The sequence below is a fragment of the Thermobia domestica genome, unplaced genomic scaffold (genome assembly GCF_964235325.1).
Source record: "Thermobia domestica unplaced genomic scaffold, izTheDome1.hap1.1 HAP1_SCAFFOLD_1446, whole genome shotgun sequence".
In the NCBI taxonomy this organism is placed as follows: Eukaryota; Metazoa; Arthropoda; class Insecta; order Zygentoma; family Lepismatidae; genus Thermobia; species Thermobia domestica.
This window is the reverse complement of record NW_027657156.1, coordinates 1-23,553: the sequence shown is the minus strand read 5'-3', so window position 1 is coordinate 23,553 and position 23,553 is coordinate 1. Positions and strand designations below refer to the sequence as shown.

General features: G+C 34.3%; 1 long non-coding RNA gene and 1 other non-coding gene across 2 annotated transcripts; both read right to left on the bottom strand.

The window, feature by feature from the left end:
* Positions 1-979: 979 nt before the first annotated feature.
* On the bottom strand, positions 980-19,775 carry LOC145677842 (uncharacterized). Its single transcript, XR_014130051.1, has 3 exons — positions 19,642-19,775; positions 17,689-17,831; positions 980-1,771 (listed from the first exon to the last, which is right to left on the bottom strand). It is a non-coding gene; the product is annotated as an uncharacterized LOC145677842 (long non-coding RNA).
* Positions 19,776-22,717: 2,942 nt separating this feature from the next.
* Positions 22,718-22,789, bottom strand: TRNAR-CCG (transfer RNA arginine (anticodon CCG)). The gene has a single exon. It is a non-coding gene; the product is annotated as a tRNA-Arg (tRNA).
* Between the last annotated feature and the right edge of the window lie 764 nt (positions 22,790-23,553).

Here is a 23,553-nt window from a genome sequence, read left to right as displayed (position 1 = left end):
TCAGCCAATAAGCTCATAGTGTGCTGTTACTAAGCCTTCAGGGAGGATTCTAATCATTCTTAATTGTCCACAAATACGAGTAAAATCAATTATGAATGATTCCTCCCTGAAGGCTTAGTAACAGCACACTGCGAGCTTATTGGCTGATGCCACACGCCAATTCGGGTGACGCGGACTATAGTAATATAGACTTCCTTTAGTGCAATACCAATACTAATAATATAGGGTGTTGTTACAAAGGGAATGGATGTTCAAGATCTTTTGTACATGATTGTACACTGGAAAACTTCTGGGATATCTATTCTCGTATAAATATAAATGTCCACATGCTGATATAATTCTTTTTCCTTTCCTGTATCGTTACATTGAAAGAACAAACCCTTTAAATTATTGAGTATTATTATAGTGATTGTAGATAAGTATAATAGAGCTTTTAGATAATAATGGAAAAACTAACTTACTTTAGAACAGACTAATCCTTCTATAGGTATGAATTCAAGTACATTCGAGGGATAACAAAAGTATACGACTAGACCGGGAGACTTGGTTGTTCTCGGAGACCTGGGTTCGAGTCTCGAACCAGTTATTTCATATTTTTCATTCTTTGAATGTGATGGAATTTGCACTCTGCATGGTAAGTCAGAGACCCAGGTTGGATTCCTGTCATAATATGTTGTAATATAACTCAGATTAAGCAAACAGGAACCCCCAGAGGAAGTTAACAGAAATCTCGTAGTAACGAAAATTAAAAAAAAAAATCGTCTCATATATATAATACATAAAAGTACGCAAATATGAAGTTGTTAAGATACTTTGAATAAAAATTACTACCATCCATCAGAAGCTATTAAACAAAATGTCATGAGGAAACTTTGCCTTCAGTGTACATCAAAACAATAATTTGTTATTTATCGTAATTCCTATTTCTTTTAGAATAGTAAGTAATGGCTAATGAACGCACAAAGCAGACTTTATCAGAATTCATTTAATTGTATTTATTTTTTCATAACCAACACAATATATTTTATATTAAATTACAACTTCATATAAGTAACGTATACATTATATATCCAAAATATATTTGTCTTGAAACAAAGTAATCTTTTTAATAAGGATTAACAAGTTATACTTCTTTTCTTTAACAAGTTATACTAGTAACAACACCATCCCTATATCAACAATACCCCCATTCTTGTGCAAGTTAGCTTTAAATCACCTAAATATCTTCTTCTCCGCTTTCGTTTTTTCCACAAGTTGTAACCTGTAGCAAATATCGACGGAGAAAAATACTGCTTTCGTGATTTTCTAAATATTAAGTCGCTTAGAAAACATCTCCAGAAACACGAACAGCCTAACAGGTGTTTACTGCAAATGTTTCTCACCATAACATCGTTGAAAATGTTCCAAAACCCGTTGCTTCAGCTGTGACTTATGAATTGGTGTACACGTTGTTCCAAATTTTAATGTAAAAACTTATGAAGGATCAACCAATGATCAGCCTTTCCAAGATTTGATGTAGAAGTTTATGAAAGAACAGTTGGAAAAGACGTTATGCAAGTTTTATTCTTTTTAAAACCAAACTTGAATAGCAGGCCAGATATACAAGGGTGCATGATCAGAACATTGTCGATTACATAAGGAACTTTTTGGTTGTGGATAGATGGATATTCTGAAGGAAAATGTATTACAAAAATTGTAGCCTTTACATTTATCCTTTGAGAATATTCTTATCTTCTATGTCCTTCCACTCAGGCAGCAACTCATCTATAGCCTGAAACAAAATATACTCAATAAGAAATTGTCCATAAATTGTAAACGAAGTCAAAACCAATCTTAAAGCTATAAACTCACACACACACACACACACACACACACACACACACACACACATACATATATATATATATATATATATATATATATATATATATATATATATATATATATATATATGTAGGGTGTCTCGAGAGTCCCCTGACATAGGGTAACACTGTTATTATCAGAGTTTTAACAAAACGTAAGAGGGAAAACTATCTCCAAATATGATATTTTCAGTCTACAGTGAAAAGATCTTTTAAATGGGACGAGCCGTTTGGGCTGTACACTCTTTATGCACCCAACGTTAAACGAAACTTCAACGTTGCCATTTACCTGGACCCACAACATAAGTGAATGAAGTTACTGTCTTTTACGCTAACATGTCGACGGAAAGCCCCCCTTTCAAACAGTAAATTCATCCACTTATGTTGTAGGTCTAGGTTAATACCAACGTTGCATTTTCGTTTAACATTGGGCGCATAAAGAGTGTACAGCCAAAACGGCTCGTCCAATTAAAAAAAAAAATCATTCACTTTAGAGTGAAAACATCATATTTGTAGATGGTTTTTACTCTTACATTTTGTTGTAACTCTGATAATAACAGTGTTACCCTATGTCAGGGGACTTTTGAGACACCATATATATATATATATTGTTGATACATGTCATTGATATTATTCAGAAAGATATTATTTTTGGTAAAGGAAGTATATACATGTTGATACATGTCATTGATATTATTCAGAAAGATATTATTTTTGGTAAAGGAAGTATATTTAATTAATCGAATATTAAGAAACTCAATGTTATCATGTAACGTAAACACGTGGGTGTGTGTTTATGTGTTGACATCAATGTTTTGTGTGTATGTAATGAATGTTATGTTTCGCTACGGCTAGACGCTTGGTCGTCAGTTCGTAAGCTATTGTAATTTGTATTTGTAATGTTTTTGAATTGTCATCAGATTGTCACATTGTAACATTGACACACTTTGACTGTGATATAATCGTTGAGTTCGCAGAAATTTGTAAGTCTGAGAATTTGATCACGATGTAATTCGGGTGAAACCCACGTTTTACCAATAGCTGAGATATACAGAAAGTCAACGACAATGAATTCCAGGATGTCTGGAATCTTAGTATAAAACCTCATGGTTTTTAGAGATTGGGATCAGTTTACGAGATCTGTCTTAAGGATCAGTTTAAGAGAGTCATCGTACGTTAAATATTCATATAGTTACTTATGTCACAGTAGTTACTTTTCTGTGATTCTAAGTCCAAGATTAGATCAGGAGATCTAATCGTTCAGCAAACCATTATAGTGGATAATGGTACACAATAGTCAGCCATTCTAGACTATTGACATCAAGATAGATATCGTCCAGAACATCGACATCAGTTCCAGTCATCAGTTGTATAAAGGTACGTGTATCTCAGCTATGTTCGAGTTATTCGTGGTTAACTTCTTAGCTGCTTAAAGATATGTGATCTTGCGTTTATACTCAGTCGACGATCAATCACAATAGTACACAAGCTTTAATGAAATACAGAGTTTTAATTCGAAGTCAATTAATGTGGTTTCTTTCCGTCATCCTGTACCTACTCATTCTAGATGGTGAGTAGCAGCGATCTTCGACCGTCATTTAACATTTCATCCCCATGCTATATAGGCACGACGGTGGAAGGTTGTTATGGTAGAGATGCTGGTTTTTGTACCGATCCTAGGGTAGTTTATGGTGGAGATATTTTGGTTCGATCCTCGAACATGTGCTAAGAGTAGTTCGCACCAGTCTTATGGTGGAAATAGCTATGATGCGAATCCCGAAACGGAATAATTTTAGTTTTAAGAATACGTTTTAATTAGGTTATGGTTAAGTTTGGTTTATAGTGAAGTAATTTAGTATGTTAAGATTTTGTATTATGATCGTTCACCACTTGAATACGAGATTTGGTTCGGATCTCGAATGACTAAGGCAATTGACTCAAGTAGAATAAGTAATACGTTAACCCTCACCACCCACCCTCACTTCGTAATTAAAAGTTGAATGAAGTATAGATAAATGAATGAAAATACTGTGTTAACTAGAGCACAGAAAGCGAGTAAGGGAATAAATATTGATGTGAATAATTTATTTGGTGTGAGGACACCGGAAAGACGAAATACTTCTTGTAGTCAGGACAAAGTCGCGAGTCCTAAAATTGTTTTGAGTAAAGAACCAGTTTTTAATTTCCCAGGTAGTCCGGTGACTAAATCTGTATCGGAAGACTTTCCTTCAATCATAAATTTAGATCCGAAATTAATAAATAGTGAAAATAAGAATTTTACGATGGCGTCTAACATTACGTTTTATGCAGATATTAACAAACTGCCTAAATTCGATCTCAAGAACGATAATGACATCGTGTCGTTTTTCGATGAATTCGACGATGCTTGTCAAATGGCAGGCATCGCCGAAAGCAAAAGAAAGGAATTACTGCCTAATATTTTCAAAGGAGTAGGGAGGCAATGGATTAAATTGTTCCTGAAACGGAAAAATACGGCAGAAATACAGTATAAAGAGTTGCAGTCTGAAATAGTAGAAGAGTTTACGAAATCGAATGTAACAATAGATATCGAAGATAAAATTAAGGAACGGTTACAGCATGAAGACGAGGCTGTCATCAATTACGTATATGACATGCTCGTTCTTTGTGAACGATTAGATTCGAAAATGAATGACATTAAGAAGATAGGTATTATAGTTGGAGGATTACATCCATACTATATGGAAAAAGTAGGAACGCGAGAATACTCTAGCCTAGAAAAATTCGTGGAGGATTTGCAAAAGATAGAAAAGAATAAGTGTAAAATAGCAAAGCGTGTGAAAAAAGAATCCGGTAAAGTTACAATCAAAGATCTTGTTAAGAAAATTAGGGAGCAAGTAGAAGATGATGAAAGTGGATCTGATTCAGATCACGTAGTTGTAAGAAAACATAAAGAGGAGAATAAGATCAAACAAGAACCTCAGAGTATTACACAAATCGCGGAATTAGAGAAGAAGATAGACAGATTACAGCTTGCATTATCGGCAAAAACACAAGACGAAGAGAAACAAGAGAATAACGCGAGAAAGCAAGGGAAAAATCAGTATTATAGGAATAATAAGCAGAATAGAGGTAGTTACAGGATTAATTACCGTGGAAATAAGAATAAGAATTGGTATAGTAATAATAACAGAAGTCAAAACAACAATAGAGGTAATAATGGTTATTACAATAAGCGTGGTAATCGAGGAAATTATTGGCGAAATAATAGAGGATGTGGTCAACAAGGAAACTGGCAAGGGAATTGTCAGAATTCGTGTTGTCACCAATCTTATAATTTCGAAAACCCGAATCAGCAGAGATTTGTGCAAGTGGTACCAGCACAAGTAAATGGTACTACTTACTATCAAACACCAGGTCCGAGTAATTTAAACGGAACACATCTGTAAATGGGCGAGGCGCATTTACAGGCAATCGAAATGTACGAACAAGAGAAATAATTGCCTCAGTTAATTTAGACAACAATATGGTATATTTACCATTAGAAATCGATGATAGACAGATTAAAGCGTTATTCGATAGTGGGTCGCAAATTTCAATTATTAATGAGAAATTAGTGCCACCGAGTGCAAAAATAATTCCACAACAAACTAAGATCAAAGGGATCACGCAAAATACTCTGGTAATTAACAAATTAGCTATAATTAAGTTCAAAATTTCAAATCAAACTTTTCATCAGGAATTTAGGATAATAAAAGATTTCCCATATCAAATGTTGATTGGGAATGATTTTTTGCAAACACAAAATTGTCGAATTGATTATGGAACTGGTAAAATTATTGTTCAAAGATTCGGGAAACCGATTAAACATTGTAGAAACGATCAGGAAACCAGAACAGTTTCCGATAATATTGCAATTAGTATAAAAACAAGTTTAAAGCCGAAATGGGTTCTTGGACATAGAGTGAAGTTGTTACCAAGAACTAGGACAACTGTCGAAGTTAACCTAGTTAACTCTTGGGCAAACAACGAATTTCTATTAGAGCCAGATAAATTGTTAGAGTCTCAATATAACATATTTGTACCTAGAGCAATATTGTCGAAAGAAAATAGGTGTTTAGAAGTAATCAATCCGTCAAATAAGACGATCATGTTGACGAAAAATTTAAAAATTGGAGATGCAGAAGCATGCATGAGTGAATCGGAATTAAGACAAGAAGGATTAACAGAGGATGAAATTGAAGAGGTGTTAGATGCGAGAAAAAACTACGATAAATCACGGTTAAAATTTGGCGATAAGACTAAACCAGAAATTAAAAAGAAATTAGAGAAGTTATGTTACGATTACGCAGATGTTTTTGCGTGGCGAGAAAATGAATTAGGAAGAGTCAAGGGAGTAGAACATAAGATAGAGTTGGAAACGGAAGTTCCGTTTCGACGTCAACAGTATCCAATACCTATAGCTATGAAAGATAAAATTAAAGAACAGATAAACATTTTACTCGAACAAAACATCATCGAGGAGAGTAATAGCTCGTATAACTCACCGATGTTATTCGTAAAGAAGCCAAACGGATCGATCAGAGCTTGTTTGGACTGTAGACTCCTTAATAGGCATGTAAAATTCCATTCTGTGGCGTTGCCGCCTATACATCAAATTCTTACATGTATGGGTGGTCACAAATTCTTTAGTGTGTTGGACATTAAGAGTGCTTATCATACGGTATCAATTTCTAAGGAATCTAGGAAGTATACAGCATTCAATATTCCTGGCGTAGGGGCGTATCAATACTCTAAACTCCCAATGGGTTACATTCAATCGCCCGCTATATATACAAAAATCATGGCAATGACATTAGCTAACGTTCATCCGGAGGCGGTGTCATATTACATGGATGATGTATTTCTCTATGTAAACAATCAGGAGAAGATGGTATCTGTATTACACTCAGTTTTTCAAAGACTGAGGAAATATGGCTTAAAGTTATCAGTAGAAAAATGTCACTTCATGGAAGAAAAGGTAATGGCATTAGGTAACATTGTGAGCGAAGCTGGTTACGAAATAAGTCCTAAAGTAATTCAGGCAATAAGAGCTTGTAAACCACCTACAAGCGCGAAAGAGCTTAAGTCATTCCTTGGGTTGACTAATTATGTGCGGAAGTTTTGTAAAAACTACGCGGAAATGTCATCTAATTTCCAACAATTATTAAGAAAAAACCATAAATTTGTGTGGACGGAAGAACACCAACTTAGTTTTGAAAAATTAAAGGAAGCGTTGATGAATGCATCTTTATTAGCACCTTTCCGTGAAAATCTGGAAACTAGAGTGTATACGGATGCATCTACAAAATCAATAGGGGCTGTACTTATGCAAAAACAATTGAATGGAGAGTGGACACCTATAGCGTATTATAGCAGAGTGTTGAGACCAAACGAAACACGAAGACATATAGTGGAACTAGAAATTTTGGCCGTGGTGAGTGCCTTTAAAGCATTCAACTACTATTTGTACAATAAAGAATTCGAGTTATACACTGATTGCAGGTGTATAAAATACCTTCAAACAACGCCAAAATTATCACCGAAACTGTTAAGGTACAGTTTAGAGATGGCACAATATCAGTACACGCCAGTGCATTGTCCAGGAGAGAAAAACCCTAGCGATGTATTATCAAGAAACACGAATATCCAACCAACCGATGAAGACATCGATTTAGATGCGTTACCAGTAAAGACAGAAGATCTTGAAGTCAACATCACGTTCGACGAAGATGTGGACGTAGCTGAGTTGCAACGGAAAGATTCTTTCTTCGGTTCAATAATGAAGGCTATAGAACATCCGGAAGAAGCAGATGAAAAAGCGGAAAAGCAGGCACGCTGGTATGAAATTAAGGACGGAAAACTTTTCAGAACTCAAAAGATGGCTAATGGAAAGAAATTTCTATTATGCATTCCTTTTTCTTTGAGGGAACAAGTTTTCAAAAACTTGCATTGTTCGATATACGGAGGAGGACATTATTCCTACACGAAGTGCTATAATCGAGTATTAAAATCCATCTATTTCCCAAATATGAAAAGGTTTTTCCAAGAGAAGGTCAGCCAGTGCATCAGTTGCCAAATACAGAAACGTAAAGCTGGTAGGACACCACTGCATCCACAAATATACCCGAGTTATATGCCATTTCAGCATGTAACTATGGATGAGATTGGGCCGTTTAAAAGATCGAAAAATCACAGGAATAAATATGTTATTGTATTCGTTGACAGTGCTACTCGATACGTAATTGCAAGAGCAGTTCCTGCTATAACTTCAGAAATTATAGCAGAAGCAATTTTTGAAGAATTAATTACAAAGCATGGGATTCCTGAGATTCTTGCGATGGACCGGCATAGCACACACCGGAGCCGAGTGATGGAAGAGATGGCTGAACGGTTTGGTATGCGGTTAAATTTTGCCAATACAGATGCCCACTATAATATCGGAACATCGGAGAGAGCTATTGGGTCAATCCAACAAATTATGAAGCACTATATAGACCGTGAGTTTACAAACTGGGACGAGATCTTACCTTCAATTGTGTTTACCATGAATACACAGATTCATGACGGAACAAAACACTCGCCATATTATTTGCTTACAGGGCGTGAACCCAGAACGTTCTTGGAACAGGATCTGGACATACCGTGTGAGTATGTAGAAAACGAAGAGCGAATAAGAAATGTAAAGGAAGCAAGGAAGGTCGCGTACCAGAATTTGCAGAAGCGGTTTAAATCCCAAAAGAAGCAAATTGAGAAGAAGTTCTCTCAACCAAACTTCGACGTAGGACAAAAAGTTTGGATTCGTGAAATGCCAAGAGCAGGCATTACAGCTTGTTTTGGAAAACGATATAACATTCGAGGAGTAATAGTGCAAAAGTTGAATAATAACTCATATAAGGTGAAATATGAGACTAAGAAAGGACAAGAGAAGACGGATTCCGTTGACATAAGACGTTTAAAACCATTTGTAAGTGCAAATGAGGAAGATTCGGATAGACAAGAGGAAGAGTCGGATTTAGACAGTGATGTCTAATAAAAAAAACAACGCGTGAAAAACCAAGAAGTTTTAAAACTCAAAGGACTACATCACGAAAAGTTAAAATGAATTTGCAACGAGAAAACACGAATAAGTTTTTAGTATACAAGTTTTTTTTGTTAGGTATCTGTATACAACATGTTTTTATCAGTGAAACAGCGAGTTGGACCGCTGTTTATCAACAAAAGTCCGTGTCCCGAAATCAAAGTAAATGTTGATTTCCATCTGAAAATCCCTTAACTGGTAAAAATATATTGTTTACAGAGCGTAAAGTGACTAGGAAATTAGATTTTTTTTTTAAATTAGAGATATCTAGTAAATATATTTAAAGTGTTAAATAATCCAAGGTACACATAAATATATTTAAAGTGTTAAATAATCCAAGGTACACATACAAAGTAAACTAAATAAATAAAAACATAAGTATTAAATAAATAAGAGATATAGAAATAATTAAAATAAATAAGTTTAATTCAGAATAGTAATTCTAAGTTTTAATTGTTTACAGTTATCATCATGTTCAAGATTGTCGTTTGTCTAGTACTATTGATTAGTATTGGGGTAGCTGAAGAAGAACATCAACAAATAACATTATCAGATATTGGACTAGCATTGACACAGAATGCTTATGCTGTTCATGCTACGAACATGGTGTTTACAACCGTTAAAATGCATTTAAATTTCCAAGAATCGGTGCCAGTACACGACAAATGTACTGACGCATACGAGATTTTGAATGACTATGCAGTGAAAGAGAGAGAGTTTAGACAGAATATAGTAAATTTATTACCCTGCCATTTTGTCTATGAAAATGGTAGAACGAGGTGTAATAATAATCACAGAAATAAAAGATTTATATTTTCGTGGTTACTGGGATTGTCGTCCATTGGTTTATCGACGTATAATTTAATACATAATAAACAGTTGTCTCAGTCTATTGATAAGTTAAATAAACATGAGAATGTATTAACTAATGAAATTAAAAATCTAAAAGAATCATTTAATAATGAGATAACAGTAGTCCACGGGATTGTCGTAAAAGTACAACATGTGTTGCAAGATTTTAAAAATAAAATTCAGGAGCTATACTGTTATTTGCATCAATCCCAACGCAAGATTATGGCAAACTTGTTTGTTCATCTTGTACAGGAGAGAGTAAATAAAATAGTAAATAGCATTTTAAATAATGAGTTAACATATCATATATTATCTAATGCTGATGTTAAAAAGTTAATTAATTTTCATGATGTATTGAAAAATACTATTTATAGGTCAGACATTGGAATGTTTTACCAAATGTCTAGCGTATATTTAGTAAAATACCATTACGAAGAAAATAATGTTGATTTAATAATAAAGACTCCGATAATATATGATACTAGTATTTCAATAATGTATGACGTAACATCAATGGGCTACTTAATAAATAATACAAGAATATTTTATGAATTACCGGAAGCAGTCTATTTGGCTGAAGGTAAATTTCATTCATTGGATAAAAATAAATGCGAATTTAAAAGTTTTCTATATTTTTGTGAAAGCATAACTATGGATCGTGAATCGAAATGTTTGAATAATATCGTTTTAAATAATTCTCTAGAAGGATGCCAGCAGAATTCTGAAAACTTTTGGGGAATGTGATATTCAGATATACACACGCTGGTGTGATGTATTCTTCTGTTGAAGAAGCGTACATGACAAAAGTGGGTGTACATCAAGAAATTACTTCAACAAAACTTGATCAAACTAGAGCTAAATCAAATTTCATAAACTATGATAAATTTGATAACATAATAATTGGAGAGCTGGTCATTCCATCCAAACGGATAATTCAGATTCAGAATAAACATATTAAATTGATCGGTAATTGGACTGAGAGACAAATAAATTTCACCTTGCATACGCAAGAGCTAAATAGTTTAACTGAGAAATTGTTAAAATTGAAAGTCGATACTTCGATCCCAGAACTACATCTAAAAACAGACTATATCATGTATGTAATTTGTGGAGTAATAATATCATTAATTTGGACAACAATATTGTTATTAGTACTGTATTGTAAGCTATATAGAGCAATACGGGAGTATAAAATTCAAAATCAGGAATAATAATAATAATAATAATAATAATAATAATAATAATAATCATCAAAAAGTAATAATAAAGTAAGCGTAGTATGTGAATCAATATCGTATGTGCCTTGGGTTATAAAAAAAGTTTTACATTTTTGGATATGAAGAAGAATGGAGTTTATTTGAAAAAAAATCTAAGTTGCAATAAAACCTGAAAAGGAACATTGGATTAACATTTAAAACAATTGGTAATATGTAGACATACTTACCTACAGCATGAAGTAGTTGTGAGTTGAAAAGCCTTTGGTTATGTCATCCTAGATAAAACTAGGATTGGTCTAGTTGAGTTGGTGAAACGATTAAGTCGTTGAAGAAAAAATGGTTACGCAGTACTAATACGGCAAAACTCTTTGTTTTGGTAGAAAAAGAAGCAATAGAAAATAAGCATAGATAATAGATCATCATAGATAAGAATAGATACAAGCATGTAAATAGATAATAGCTAAGTTAAATAACAACAGAATATTAGTGAAATCAGTAGCTTCAAGCTATAGAAAACAAAAACAAAAAGAAGAAAAATAGAAAGAATTGTCTATTAGTAAAGCTAGATAAATAGACAAATCATAGATAAAGTAGATGCTAGTGTTATAAACTAGTTCAAGTAAGCTTACAAATCTACAATAAGAAGTCGTTAAAAGTACGAAAAAGTGTAAAAAGTCGTTAAAAGAAGTAAATAGTTTGAATAGAAAAGTAGGAAAATCATAGATAATAGACGAGTAATAGTCGGAAACAGAATACAATCATAATGCATCATATCTATAATCATCATTAAGTTATATATAAACACATTATTTTGTTAAAATTCATTTTCTAAATTCACGTTTTTTTTAAAATGAGAGAAGAATTATTGATTTATTATTATTATCGAATGATTAATTGGCATATAGATTATTTGTATAATAATAAGTTATTGTATCCAGTTCATGAATATCTTCAGTATTCATGTGAATACAATAGTCAGTTTGGTAGTTTTCTGTTTTCTAAAACATACTACTCGCGGAATACCGACGGGAGCCTGTTGCTCGCTTCTCGCGCGTGCGAGAAAGGATTCGTTGCTAAGGGGCGTGACTTACGGGAAGATGGCCGCCGTCTAAGCAACAAGCCACTCCCACTGAGGACGAGTTTCTCTCATTCACAATGTTTTTGATGATTTATGAATGACTTCTAAGTACAGAGAATGTTGGAATGTTAAAATAAGATAGATTGAACATCAATAAAGATAATTGTACCTACAAACAACGTTAAAACTAGCAACAAAGTGTATTTAAGAACAGAAATATGCACGAAAATGTAGGATTTTACGACTTTGAAAAAAAAATGACAATAACAGCGTCAAACGAGTGAAAATGTAACAAGGATAGCATTTTTGTATCCGAATAGGTTACATAACGATTAGAACACTAGTCATTATTTAGAATATGCATCGATTATGCATTTTATAGAGAATAATGAACGATTAATGAACATTAATACTAGGCCTATGCTGGAAATATGAATATATTGTTCAGAAGAGAGTCATAGACCGCGATATAGTTATATTAGTTTTAAGAAAAATAAAAACGCGATTTCACACTTAGTTATCTATATTTACAGGTATTATGGAAAAGAAGTTTACCGTACTTGCTATTGCCTTAACATCTTTAACAGTCTTAGTACTAGCAACGTCTATAATTATTATTTATTTAATTATTAAATTACGTAGATTTAGTAGAAAGAAAAGACAGGAAAGAAGTGTAGAGAATAAAAAGGTATATGACGATATTAGTAACATAGAAAACTGCGGATTATTTCCAATCTATGCAGAAGTAGATAAAAACCACACTAAAAAGCACACTATTTGCACAAAACAAAATGCAGATCACTATCTCAAGCAAAAAGAGGAACCACAAGGTAACTTGAACACTGTTGCTATGCACTGCACCAAAACCAAAGAGGGATGTATCACAAATCACGAATTATTCGATTTTGAAGCGGGAAAAACGGATAAACATTTAGTCACAAACTTGAAACACGAAAAATTGTACATTCGTCCATGCGACGTAGTAATTTTGTGAACAATTTTCCGAAATTTTCACGAAAAGTGCGGAGCACGTATTCGAAGTTAACTTTAACCATCGAAGCAACGCGGCAAACAGGATAAGACGTGGAGATTTTCAAGATCAGTGTCAAAAACATTGCTGACACAACATTTTGCGGAAGGAAGTGCATCAGAGTTGCTAACTCTACAGATAGCAAACTTACCATAAGTGAAGTGAATAATATTTTCAATTTTTATTTTTGTGTTCTAAAAAACATGCAATGCCAAGATACGTTGTTTATTAATATATTAGTGGTTTATAACAACATATATAGTGTATAATGAAGTGCATCATATTTATGAAAAGCATCAGTGATAGGGACACTGATACTAGTGGAAAATGTGCGGAGATAATAAACACTGAGTTGAACTTTGCGACTGAATACAGTGGAAGTTTCCAAGAACGAGAGCGAGAAAATATATGTATGTGCAGTTCCGAGCACAGGAAATGCAGCACAATTACAAGTAGTAATATATATATAACTCAATAGATGGCAGGAGCCCATACTTTTATGAGGACTCTTGACAAGAATTTTTAAAAAAAGAAAATAATGAATGTAAATAAATTATGTTTTTATGATTTCTTTTAAATGTGATAAATGTAATATAAAGATATATACAGGGTGATGGATGAATATACTTAATTATTTTTACGGTCAATTTCAGGGAAGAAATTGAGTCGAGAACGGAGTTCTCTCATTTTAAAGGAAGGGCATGTTGATACATGTCATTGATATTATTCAGAAAGATATTATTTTTGGTAAAGGAAGTATATTTAATTAATCGAATATTAAGAAACTCAATGTTATCATGTAACGTAAACACGTGGGTGTGTGTTTATGTGTTGACATCAATGTTTTGTGTGTATGTAATGAATGTTATGTTTCGCTACGGCTAGACGCTTGGTCGTCAGTTCGTAAGCTATTGTAATTTGTATTTGTAATGTTTTTGAATTGTCATCAGATTGTCACATTGTAACATTGACACACTTTGACTGTGATATAATCGTTGAGTTCACAGAAATTTGTAAGTCTGAGAATTTGATCACGATGTAATTCGGGTGAAACCCACGTTTTACCAATAGCTGAGATATACAGAAAGTCAACGACAATGAATTCCAGGATGTCTGGAATCTTAGTATAAAACCTCATGGTTTTTAGAGATTGGGATCAGTTTACGAGATCTGTCTTAAGGATCAGTTTAAGAGAGTCATCGTACGTTAAATATTCATATAGTTACTTATGTCACAGTAGTTACTTTTCTGTGATTCTAAGTCCAAGATTAGATCAGGAGATCTAATCGTTCAGCAAACCATTATAGTGGATAATGGTACACAATTGTCAGCCATTCTAGACTATTGACATCAAGATAGATATCGTCCAGAACATCGACATCAGTTCCAGTCATCAGTTGTATAAAGGTACGTGTATCTCAGCTATGTTCGAGTTATTCGTGGTTAACTTCTTAGCTGCTTAAAGATATGTGATCTTGCGTTTATACTCAGTCGACGATCAATCACAATAGTACACAAGCTTTAATGAAATACAGAGTTTTAATTCGAAGTCAATTAATGTGGTTTCTTTCCGTCATCCTGTACCTACTCATTCTAGATGGTGAGTAGCAGCGATCTTCGACCGTCATTTAACATTTCATCCCCATGCTATATAGGCACGACGGTGGAAGGTTGTTAATATATATATATATATATATATATATATATATATATATATATATATATATATATATATATATATATATATATATATATATATATAAGTGTTAATGAACAGGTGACTCCTCACATGAAAGTAAGTGTGGTCGAAAGAGCATAGTTTCGGAGTTATAAGCTACCGAAAACGCGAAAAAATTAACTTCAAAGTTCCGCAGCTCCACTCCTATGGAACATATTTCAATTGGATCCGAATATCTGTTTCAGAACCCTCCGGTACTTGTGCGACAATTTTTAGAGAAGCAGTTTGAGACTAGTTAAAATTTTATGAGTACTTCCAAACTGCCTGTCTAAAAGTCGTTATGCAACAACTGGAGAATTCTCAAAAATGGATATTTGGATAGGGCACATACTAATGGAGCTATGGACCTTTCAAGTTAATCTGGTCACTTCTTCGGCAGTCTTAACTCCGAAACTATGCACTTTTAACCGCAGATATTTTTTTTTTTCGTAATTATAAATATAATGTGAGGAATCACTTGTTACAGTTTGTGGTCTAGTTCATTCACACGCTGTACAATATATATATAGTGCGTCATTTATAAACTCCAATGATTACAACGGGAAGACCAAAAGACAGGAAGAGGAGCGAAACTTCGTAGGATGCAAGTAGGGGGAGGGGGACACATTAATCTGTATTAGGCATCAACATCCAGTGAACAGTGATGTCAACCCCATATAAAATTAGTTTTTTTTTTAAATAACACCACATTAGGTTATTACAAATGTAAAATCTGCATTTAAAGAGAAAACAAACAATGCCAAACTTATTGTTCAATGTTGCAAACCAACAATACTACAATATAGCAAACATGAAAAAGTAACAAAATTTGAAGGTTTTTACAATAGTAATAACGCAAATAAGACAGACGGGGCAAGGCATATCGAATGTACCTTTTGGTAAAATACTACCATGAAGATTTGACGTATTTCGAAGAGATAGGAACAAAATTATAACAAACTGAAAATCTGACTTTTCAAAGGCTTTATTTTGGAAAGTTTAATATGTTACTATCACATTTAATTACGTACATTGCTTTCGAAAAACATTAAAACCATAATAACTTTATTGTTCTTTGATATCTCAAACCGTTCGAGAGATAATTTTCGAGAACATTTTGAAAAAGTTCAATTTTTAATTTGTTACAATTTTGTACGTATCAATATGTCAAGTATTGAGTGTACTGTTTGACATTAAGGTACATTCGATAAGCTTGCCTCGTATCATTTCTATTGTAGAAGCCTTCCAAGTTTTTTCTTCTTTCCATGAAAATGAAATCTTAAAAGTTTTACGTCCCACGCTTATGCCAGTTAGGCTAAAGGAGATGGTGATGATGAGAAATGAATGAAATGGTGGAATGAAGAAAGTGTGAGGAAACGGGAGAACCCTGAGAAAACCTATGAGTACGATGTTTGTCCACCACAAAGTCCACACGGCGGGAGGTGGGATCGAACCAGGGACCCTAAGCATCGGAGGTGAACGCTCTACCACTGAGCAACCGCGCCCCCTTTTTTCTTTTCATGTTTGGGAAACTAGGGTTGTTAGTTTCCACCACTGAACATCAATTGTGGTATTGTTTGTTTTCTCTTTAAGCGTAGATTTGGAATTTGTAATAAGATGGTATGCAATTTGCTTTCTGAAAAACCTAACTTTATGTTACACTAGCAAGACTGTTCTCCGGGTGTTGATGCTTAATATGTGTGTACCCTTATCTTCTAGTTGCTTTGTCACAGTTTCGCTTCTCTCACTCTTTTGGTTTTCCGTTTTAAGGTTGAATATTCTAAATGACTCACCGTATATATAAACTAGCAATTAAAAAAGTAACTGTGCAATTGTAATTAGTAATATTTTAGATTTGTTCTTGCTGTTATTTATAATTCGTGACAAACTACACAATTTATGAATAGTGTCTTATAATTTCTTAAATTACCTATTGATGGGATATATTGTATGTACAAACAAGTAGTACCGCCACGTGTACACCACGTGAAGGAGTTTGGTTTGTATGCCATAATATTTTTTCTTTTAATATTACAATCGAAAATTATTGTAGATTTCTACCTCTCCTTTTCTTCGTATATATTAGAAATAGAAAATACTATTGAGACGCTAAATTTATTGCAGAAAACCGCAATACCGTTTCAATTCTATAGCGATCAACGATAAAACCGGAAGTGGTTGATCTTTGCAACTTCCGGTTTGAATACGGTTTCAAGATAAAAAATGGGTTCTTATTCTTGCAATACTAAATTGATTGTGTAAAGCTGCTTCTCGACATACCTAAGTGTTTGCTCTACGTAGATTAATATTAAAACCGGAAGTAGTAAATTTCCCCCACCTCCGGTTATAGTAAGGAAGTACAGTTAAGGATGCTATATTTTAGTTATTAAAATACTCGCCTCCTAGTGCTAATAACTTCACCGATATTTCGGAATCACTATCAGGATTCCTTCAACGGGGCTTTGTGGCTCGTTATTATGAATATAAAACCACATGGTCCATTTTTTTAGAACAGTAAAATAAAAGCTTTTTCCAAGTTTTATATCAAATAAGGAGTGAATAATTCGTTTGTACACGCCAGTAATATAACTATGTACATTTATTGAAATAAAAATATTAACTCATTACTTAGACTATTTCTTATTGATAAAATTACATGATACCATTTCATCCTTATCCAAATTCCCTTTATCTGTGTTAAACCTAGAATTTTTTGTTCAGATTAAGCAGAGTTGAAATACATTCTCCCACTTCTTACTTTTCAAGGCCTGGAAACTAGCTAATTATACAAATTTGTAATTTCATATATGAAAGTAAATATTATTATTTTTACCTTTACGTGAAAAAAGGAGAATCTTTGTTGGCTTTCGTATTTTGTGGGTCTCCACGTTCCAGCTATGTCTTTCTTCTTCGCAGTTGATGTTACTACAGGAAAATGTCTTCTCAATAAAGTAAAAAGGACTGTGCTTCTTGTATCTGGAAGAAAAGAATAAGCATTCAGCATCCCTTTCAAACTTAAGAAAATAAACTGTGAAACATTCATTATCGTTCTCTTTTAGTATAAGGCATCTCCTTGGAAATACTTGTTACGTTACATAATCAAATTTACAGCCACTGTGTCACTATTTTAAACCATAAATTACTCGGTAGTATGTGTTATCATGCTAATAAAAAAAAGGGAAGACTTCCCACGAATAAACTTTATTTCCAAGGCATATTCACAAGTAGTAAGACACTGTAAATATATATTTTGAACATATGTCACCATGCTCGTCAAGGCAATTATTCCAGGGGTACAAAGCATGGTAACTACATAAAAAAAAAAAAAAACTGGGTCAAGTCACTGAAGCAATGTCAGGATTGCCTGCTCCATTTCCAAGACAAAGCATGCTCTTCTGACCCTAAAAGACCCAGTTATTTTCCATTTTAAACTAGAACTATGACAGTTTAACACTGCTCAGCTAAAAAGGATTGACTCGTAACCTGTTTTGTAATCAATAATAAGTCAATGACCTATAAAACATGTCCTGAGGTCTTGTATTTACTTTCTTAGCAGTTGAGTTACTATGAGAAAAGTGCTACCTTGAACTACTGTAACTGAGCTTCTCCCGCTGAAGATACTACCTTGAGAAACTATGGTGGGAAATAGCAAACTCTATACCAAAAATGTACATACTTGCTAATCCACGCTATTAGATACATTCTAAATAAAAATTACATACTGCTCTTGGAATAATAAACATTTCTGACCAGTGTATATACACTTATTTATTAAAAACTAAATTAACTTAACGTTGTCTTCATCAAACACTAACTGAAAGAGATCTTCAGAGCATAGACATTTATATTATAGAAACTGTTACATTGTATTTTTGTTTTAATAAATAAGTGTATATACTCTGGTCAGAAGTGTTAATTATTCATTGAGTTCCAGAATCACGAAGGATAGAGATACTGCTCTTGATGGCGCAAAGTGTAGTTTTTTTTTTTTTTTTTAATTATTTTGATATTTCAAAAGAAATGAAATCTGAGTTTTACGTTCCATGGAACTGCGTATAGGCTAAAGCAGACATCGATTATGGAAATGAATGAAGAGGAGGAATGAAGAAAGTGGAGGGAAATAGAATAACCCCGAGAAAACCTCTTCACACAGTGTTAGTCCACCACAATTTTCAATAGGCGCGTACTGGTATCGGAAGAAATCGAACCTTCTATCGATAAATAACATTAAATTTAAATAAGCCACAACAAAAGAAACAACTGAGCAATGGTGGTTCTCGAGGAAGTCACAATGTTAAAAATAAAAGTTTTATTGGTATAAACTAAGGAAGTTGATCGACATTTCAGTGTTAGCGTATTATACAAAGATTAGTAAGATACATTGAGTTTTCTTCTATTAGACGGTAGTGATAAAATGGTAATTCTTTCCGATGTGACTTCCCTCAAGAGCCACCACTGGAGTTTTAAATCCCTCTTGCACTACTGTGATGATATGGATATCTAAAGATTAACGTGGAATATTTCAGTCACACCTCACAAATGCCGGAATGGAATCTTCTGTACAGCCAGTGAATATTCTATATTCTCTACACTTCGACTTACCCAAATGACGCAGCACTGAATATAATATTAATAACAGTAATTAACACTATTGTATCATACACACTGAAATAAATCAATTTGTATTCCTGCAATTCTGCTATTACAACAATATATTACATTTATTTGCTGAAAACGAAGCAAAGGCAAACACATTCTCCTTATGGGGAAAAATATCAACACTAACCTGAATTAAGATTTTCTCTTTTCAGTACTGTTGTTAAATATAGTGTCTCTGGCAAACTTCTAGGTTTCTTTACCAAAATTTCCTCCACTTTTGTGTTCAGGTTTGGCCACCTCTCTAAGAGACGTAATACTTTGTATTTATGTGTGAAATCAATCTCAATCTATCAGAAAAATGAAGGAGTAAATAAATGTGTTTATTTCAAGAACCATTATTTTTCGTAGCAAAATATTTAAATTTCAGTTGGCTAGGTAACAAATAGGCTTCGAATAGTTATGCATTTTCCATGTTTCTTATGCAAATGCATATTTATCGTATTTTACGAGACACTGCATATTTTATAGCATCTGTTTTTCTTCTAATGCACATTCAATGGTATCTGCTGCAAAGAAGACCATAATTTGTAAGTGAACATGGAAATATAACTCATTTATCGATGATTTTTTTAACAAAATTGTCCCTGCTAGGACGGAAATTCTATTTTTGCACAGATTTTCTATCTTGTTGAGTGATCAGAAATCTGCTACGAAATGTCACTGACCAAATTCGTTGCAATGGAATCCAGTTGAAACAGGGGTCACCTTTATCTATTGATGATAACACTCCAGCAGTTTTGAAGAGACAAGTAAGCTAGTTATGTATCTATGATTGCAGTTCAGCATATCAACAGAAAAGAGGACATATTTGCATGCATATTTTGAGGTTTTTAGTGCATGACTATCCGAAGCCTTGTAATAAAACATTTTGTATTATGTATTACTAATCTAACATTTTTCCACATCTTTTCTTTCAATATCCCTGTTCTGCGCCTAAACAGTGTTTAAAATATTATACAACCTTTTTAATTTTGCACTCTAATCACGCATAGAGCCGGATTTTATGAGGAGAACGGAAATGTTAGCTTTTTTGACTATTATATTTTTTGACTATTCAAGTACGACCTTCATTTTCTTGTACTAAATTGTGAAACGAAAGAAGTACCTTTAGAACATACACTACTTTTTAATCCTAAGTACCTTTACAACATACACTACTTTTTAATCCTAAGTACCTTTACAACATACACTACTTTCGAATCCTATTCCGTCTGCCGCTGGTTGTCTTTATTGGCTATTGAACCGGTATCTTAGTATACTAGAGCCGCTACGTCTCTGGCTCCGACAGTTCTGCACGTGGACAAAACAATGTTGCCAATTTGTCGTGGGTTTAACCGTATACAGGTACACTAAGAATAAACAGAAAAAGCAAGCGAATTTAATCGAAATGAATTGCTTAAGAAATGCTGAATTTTCATGGCTTTTTTAAACTTTCCGTGTAAGAAAACTATACAAAAGTAACTTTTTTTTTTTTTTTGCCTGGAGTAACCAAAACTGCAGAAGGAGAATTAAGTTCTTCGGAACATTTTTAGTTTGTTATGTTCTAAACAGTGGATGTTCCCACACGCAAGACATCAGCAACTCTGTTCACCACACTGGTCACAGGAAGAAGAGGACCTCCATTATCGCACTAGTTCTCGAAATATTCACGAAGTCTGCATATAAATCCTCGGTTTTGTCCTTTATACACTCTTATTTTCTTTGGCTTCGGTTCTGAAGAACTAACCATTGTCACCAATTAAATACAACAATATTCTTAAGAGCACACCCAAAACACCCAAAAAGGAAAGGAAACAACTCAAAGTTACAATAATCGAATACAATCTCAAAGTACTTTTCACTCAACTATGCACAAACGAAAGGAATAAGACAGAGTGGCAACAACGTCTGCTTTCCGTGTCAACGCGGTGACAGCTCGGTCACTCATTGGGCCTTGTGGGGGGGGGGTGTCAGTGTAGTATAAACCCTCGCTTTCTTTTTCGCATAGCTGTCAGAGCCAGGGATACAGCGGCTACAGTATAGTGGCCAGCATGTGCAAGTTGTGCAATATTCGTTGCCTAACCAATATCAAGTTCCTGAAAATCTTGTCATGTGTAGTATGGATTCAAGAAATTCAAACAGGCAGACAAAAAAGCATCATCTCCAATCAAGAAATACTGTATTATCAATTTCAGATACTCTATTAAATTCTAATATAAGTTTATTACTCAATGTTAGAGCCATTAACGGCCATGTACATAACGTTATTTTAACAGTAGTAGCATTCGAAAATGTAAAACTATGCAATATTAGGAGTTATACCGCTGAAAACTAGTTTACCGATTAAATTACACATGAAATGAAATCATTAAGCTTTACATCGCATGGTTATGCCAGTTAGGCTAAAGGGCACTATGATGATGAGAAATGAATGGAATGATGGGAAGAATAGTGGGAGGAAACGGGAGAACCATAAGAAAACCCACACATGGTGCTTCTCCACCACAAAGTTCACATGGTGCGAGTTGGGACCGAACCAGGGACACAATGCACCAGAAGTGAACGCTCTACTACTGATCAACGGTAGCCCATTTGATATTTTAAGAATGTCCTTTAACAAGAAAGAAAAAAACAAGAAGAGTGACGAGAGAAAATTACGTACAAAGATACCACACAGGGTCGAAATAATTTCAAATAAAACTAAACTGATGTGTCCTTAGTATAAAGAGAAACAAACTTTTTCCCAGGCTTTTGAGTAGGAGGTAAAGAAATCGAACTTTCTATCGATAAATAACATTAAATTCAAATAAGCTACAATAAAAGAAACAATTGAGCATTGGTTGTTCTCGAGGGAAGTCAGAATATTAAAAATAAACGTTTCATTGGCATAAGCTAAGGAAGTTGATAGACAATTCATTGTTAATGTATTATACTAAGATTAGTATGGTACATTAAGTTTTCTTCTATTGGACGGTGGTGATAAAATGGCAATTCCTTCCGATGCGACTTCGCTCAAGAGCGGCCACTTGAGTTTTAAATTCCTCTTGTACATGTAAAAAATGAAAAGAAATCTTTAAGTCTAACGTCCCACGATTATGCCGGTTAGGCTAAAGGAGACGGTGATAATGAAAAATGAGCGGATAGGGTGGAATGAAGAAAGTGGGAGGAAACGGGAGAACCCCGAGAAAACCCACGAGCACGGTGTGTCTACCACAAAGTCCACATGGCGCGAGCTGGGATCGAACCAGGGACCCCAAGCACCGGAGGTAAACGCTCTACCACTGAGCCACCGCGCCCCCTCTTGTACATGTAAATTCACGGTCCTCGTTTATTTGTATACCTACCATCGCTGACGCGCCTGCTCCCTACGGATGCACCCCTCCCTACTGCTCGGATATCCCTCTACCCTTCTGCCCTGAATCGGTTAAATAGAGGTCGTGCTTTTTAGTGGCCACCTAGCACAATTTGGTTCATCTTTTATTCACGGAAGTTTTTTATGCCACATGTCCTACTATATTTATACTGAGCCTTCCTCAAGTCATCTGCATTCAGGGGTATAGGCAGAAGTTTTATCTTGAAGGGGCCCATTGCTTTTGAAGCGGGAGCAGCTACAATGTACAAAGCCAAAAAAAAAAAAAAAGTGATACAGGTAGTGATTTGAAACCTGAAAAAACAGGAAAATTTGGTTTCCGTCCACAAAAATAAAACACTGCTCATTTATTTATTTGCTTTTATCACCATAAATATTATGTACCAGTTAGTTTTAAAAATGAAATGAAATCTTTGAGTTTTACGTCCCACGTTATGCCGATTAGGCTAAAGGAGACGGTGATAATGAGAGATGAGTGAAATGGTGGAATGAAGAAAGTGGGAGGAAACGGGAGAACCCCGAGAAAACCCACGAGCACGGTGTTTGTCCACCAGAAAGTTCATTTGGCGGGGGCTGGGATCGAACCCGGGACCCCAAGCACCAGAGGTGAACGCTCTACCACTGAGCCACCGCGCCCCCCCCCCAGTTAGTTTTAATTATGCGTAACCAAGAACTACTGCCAGGACCAAA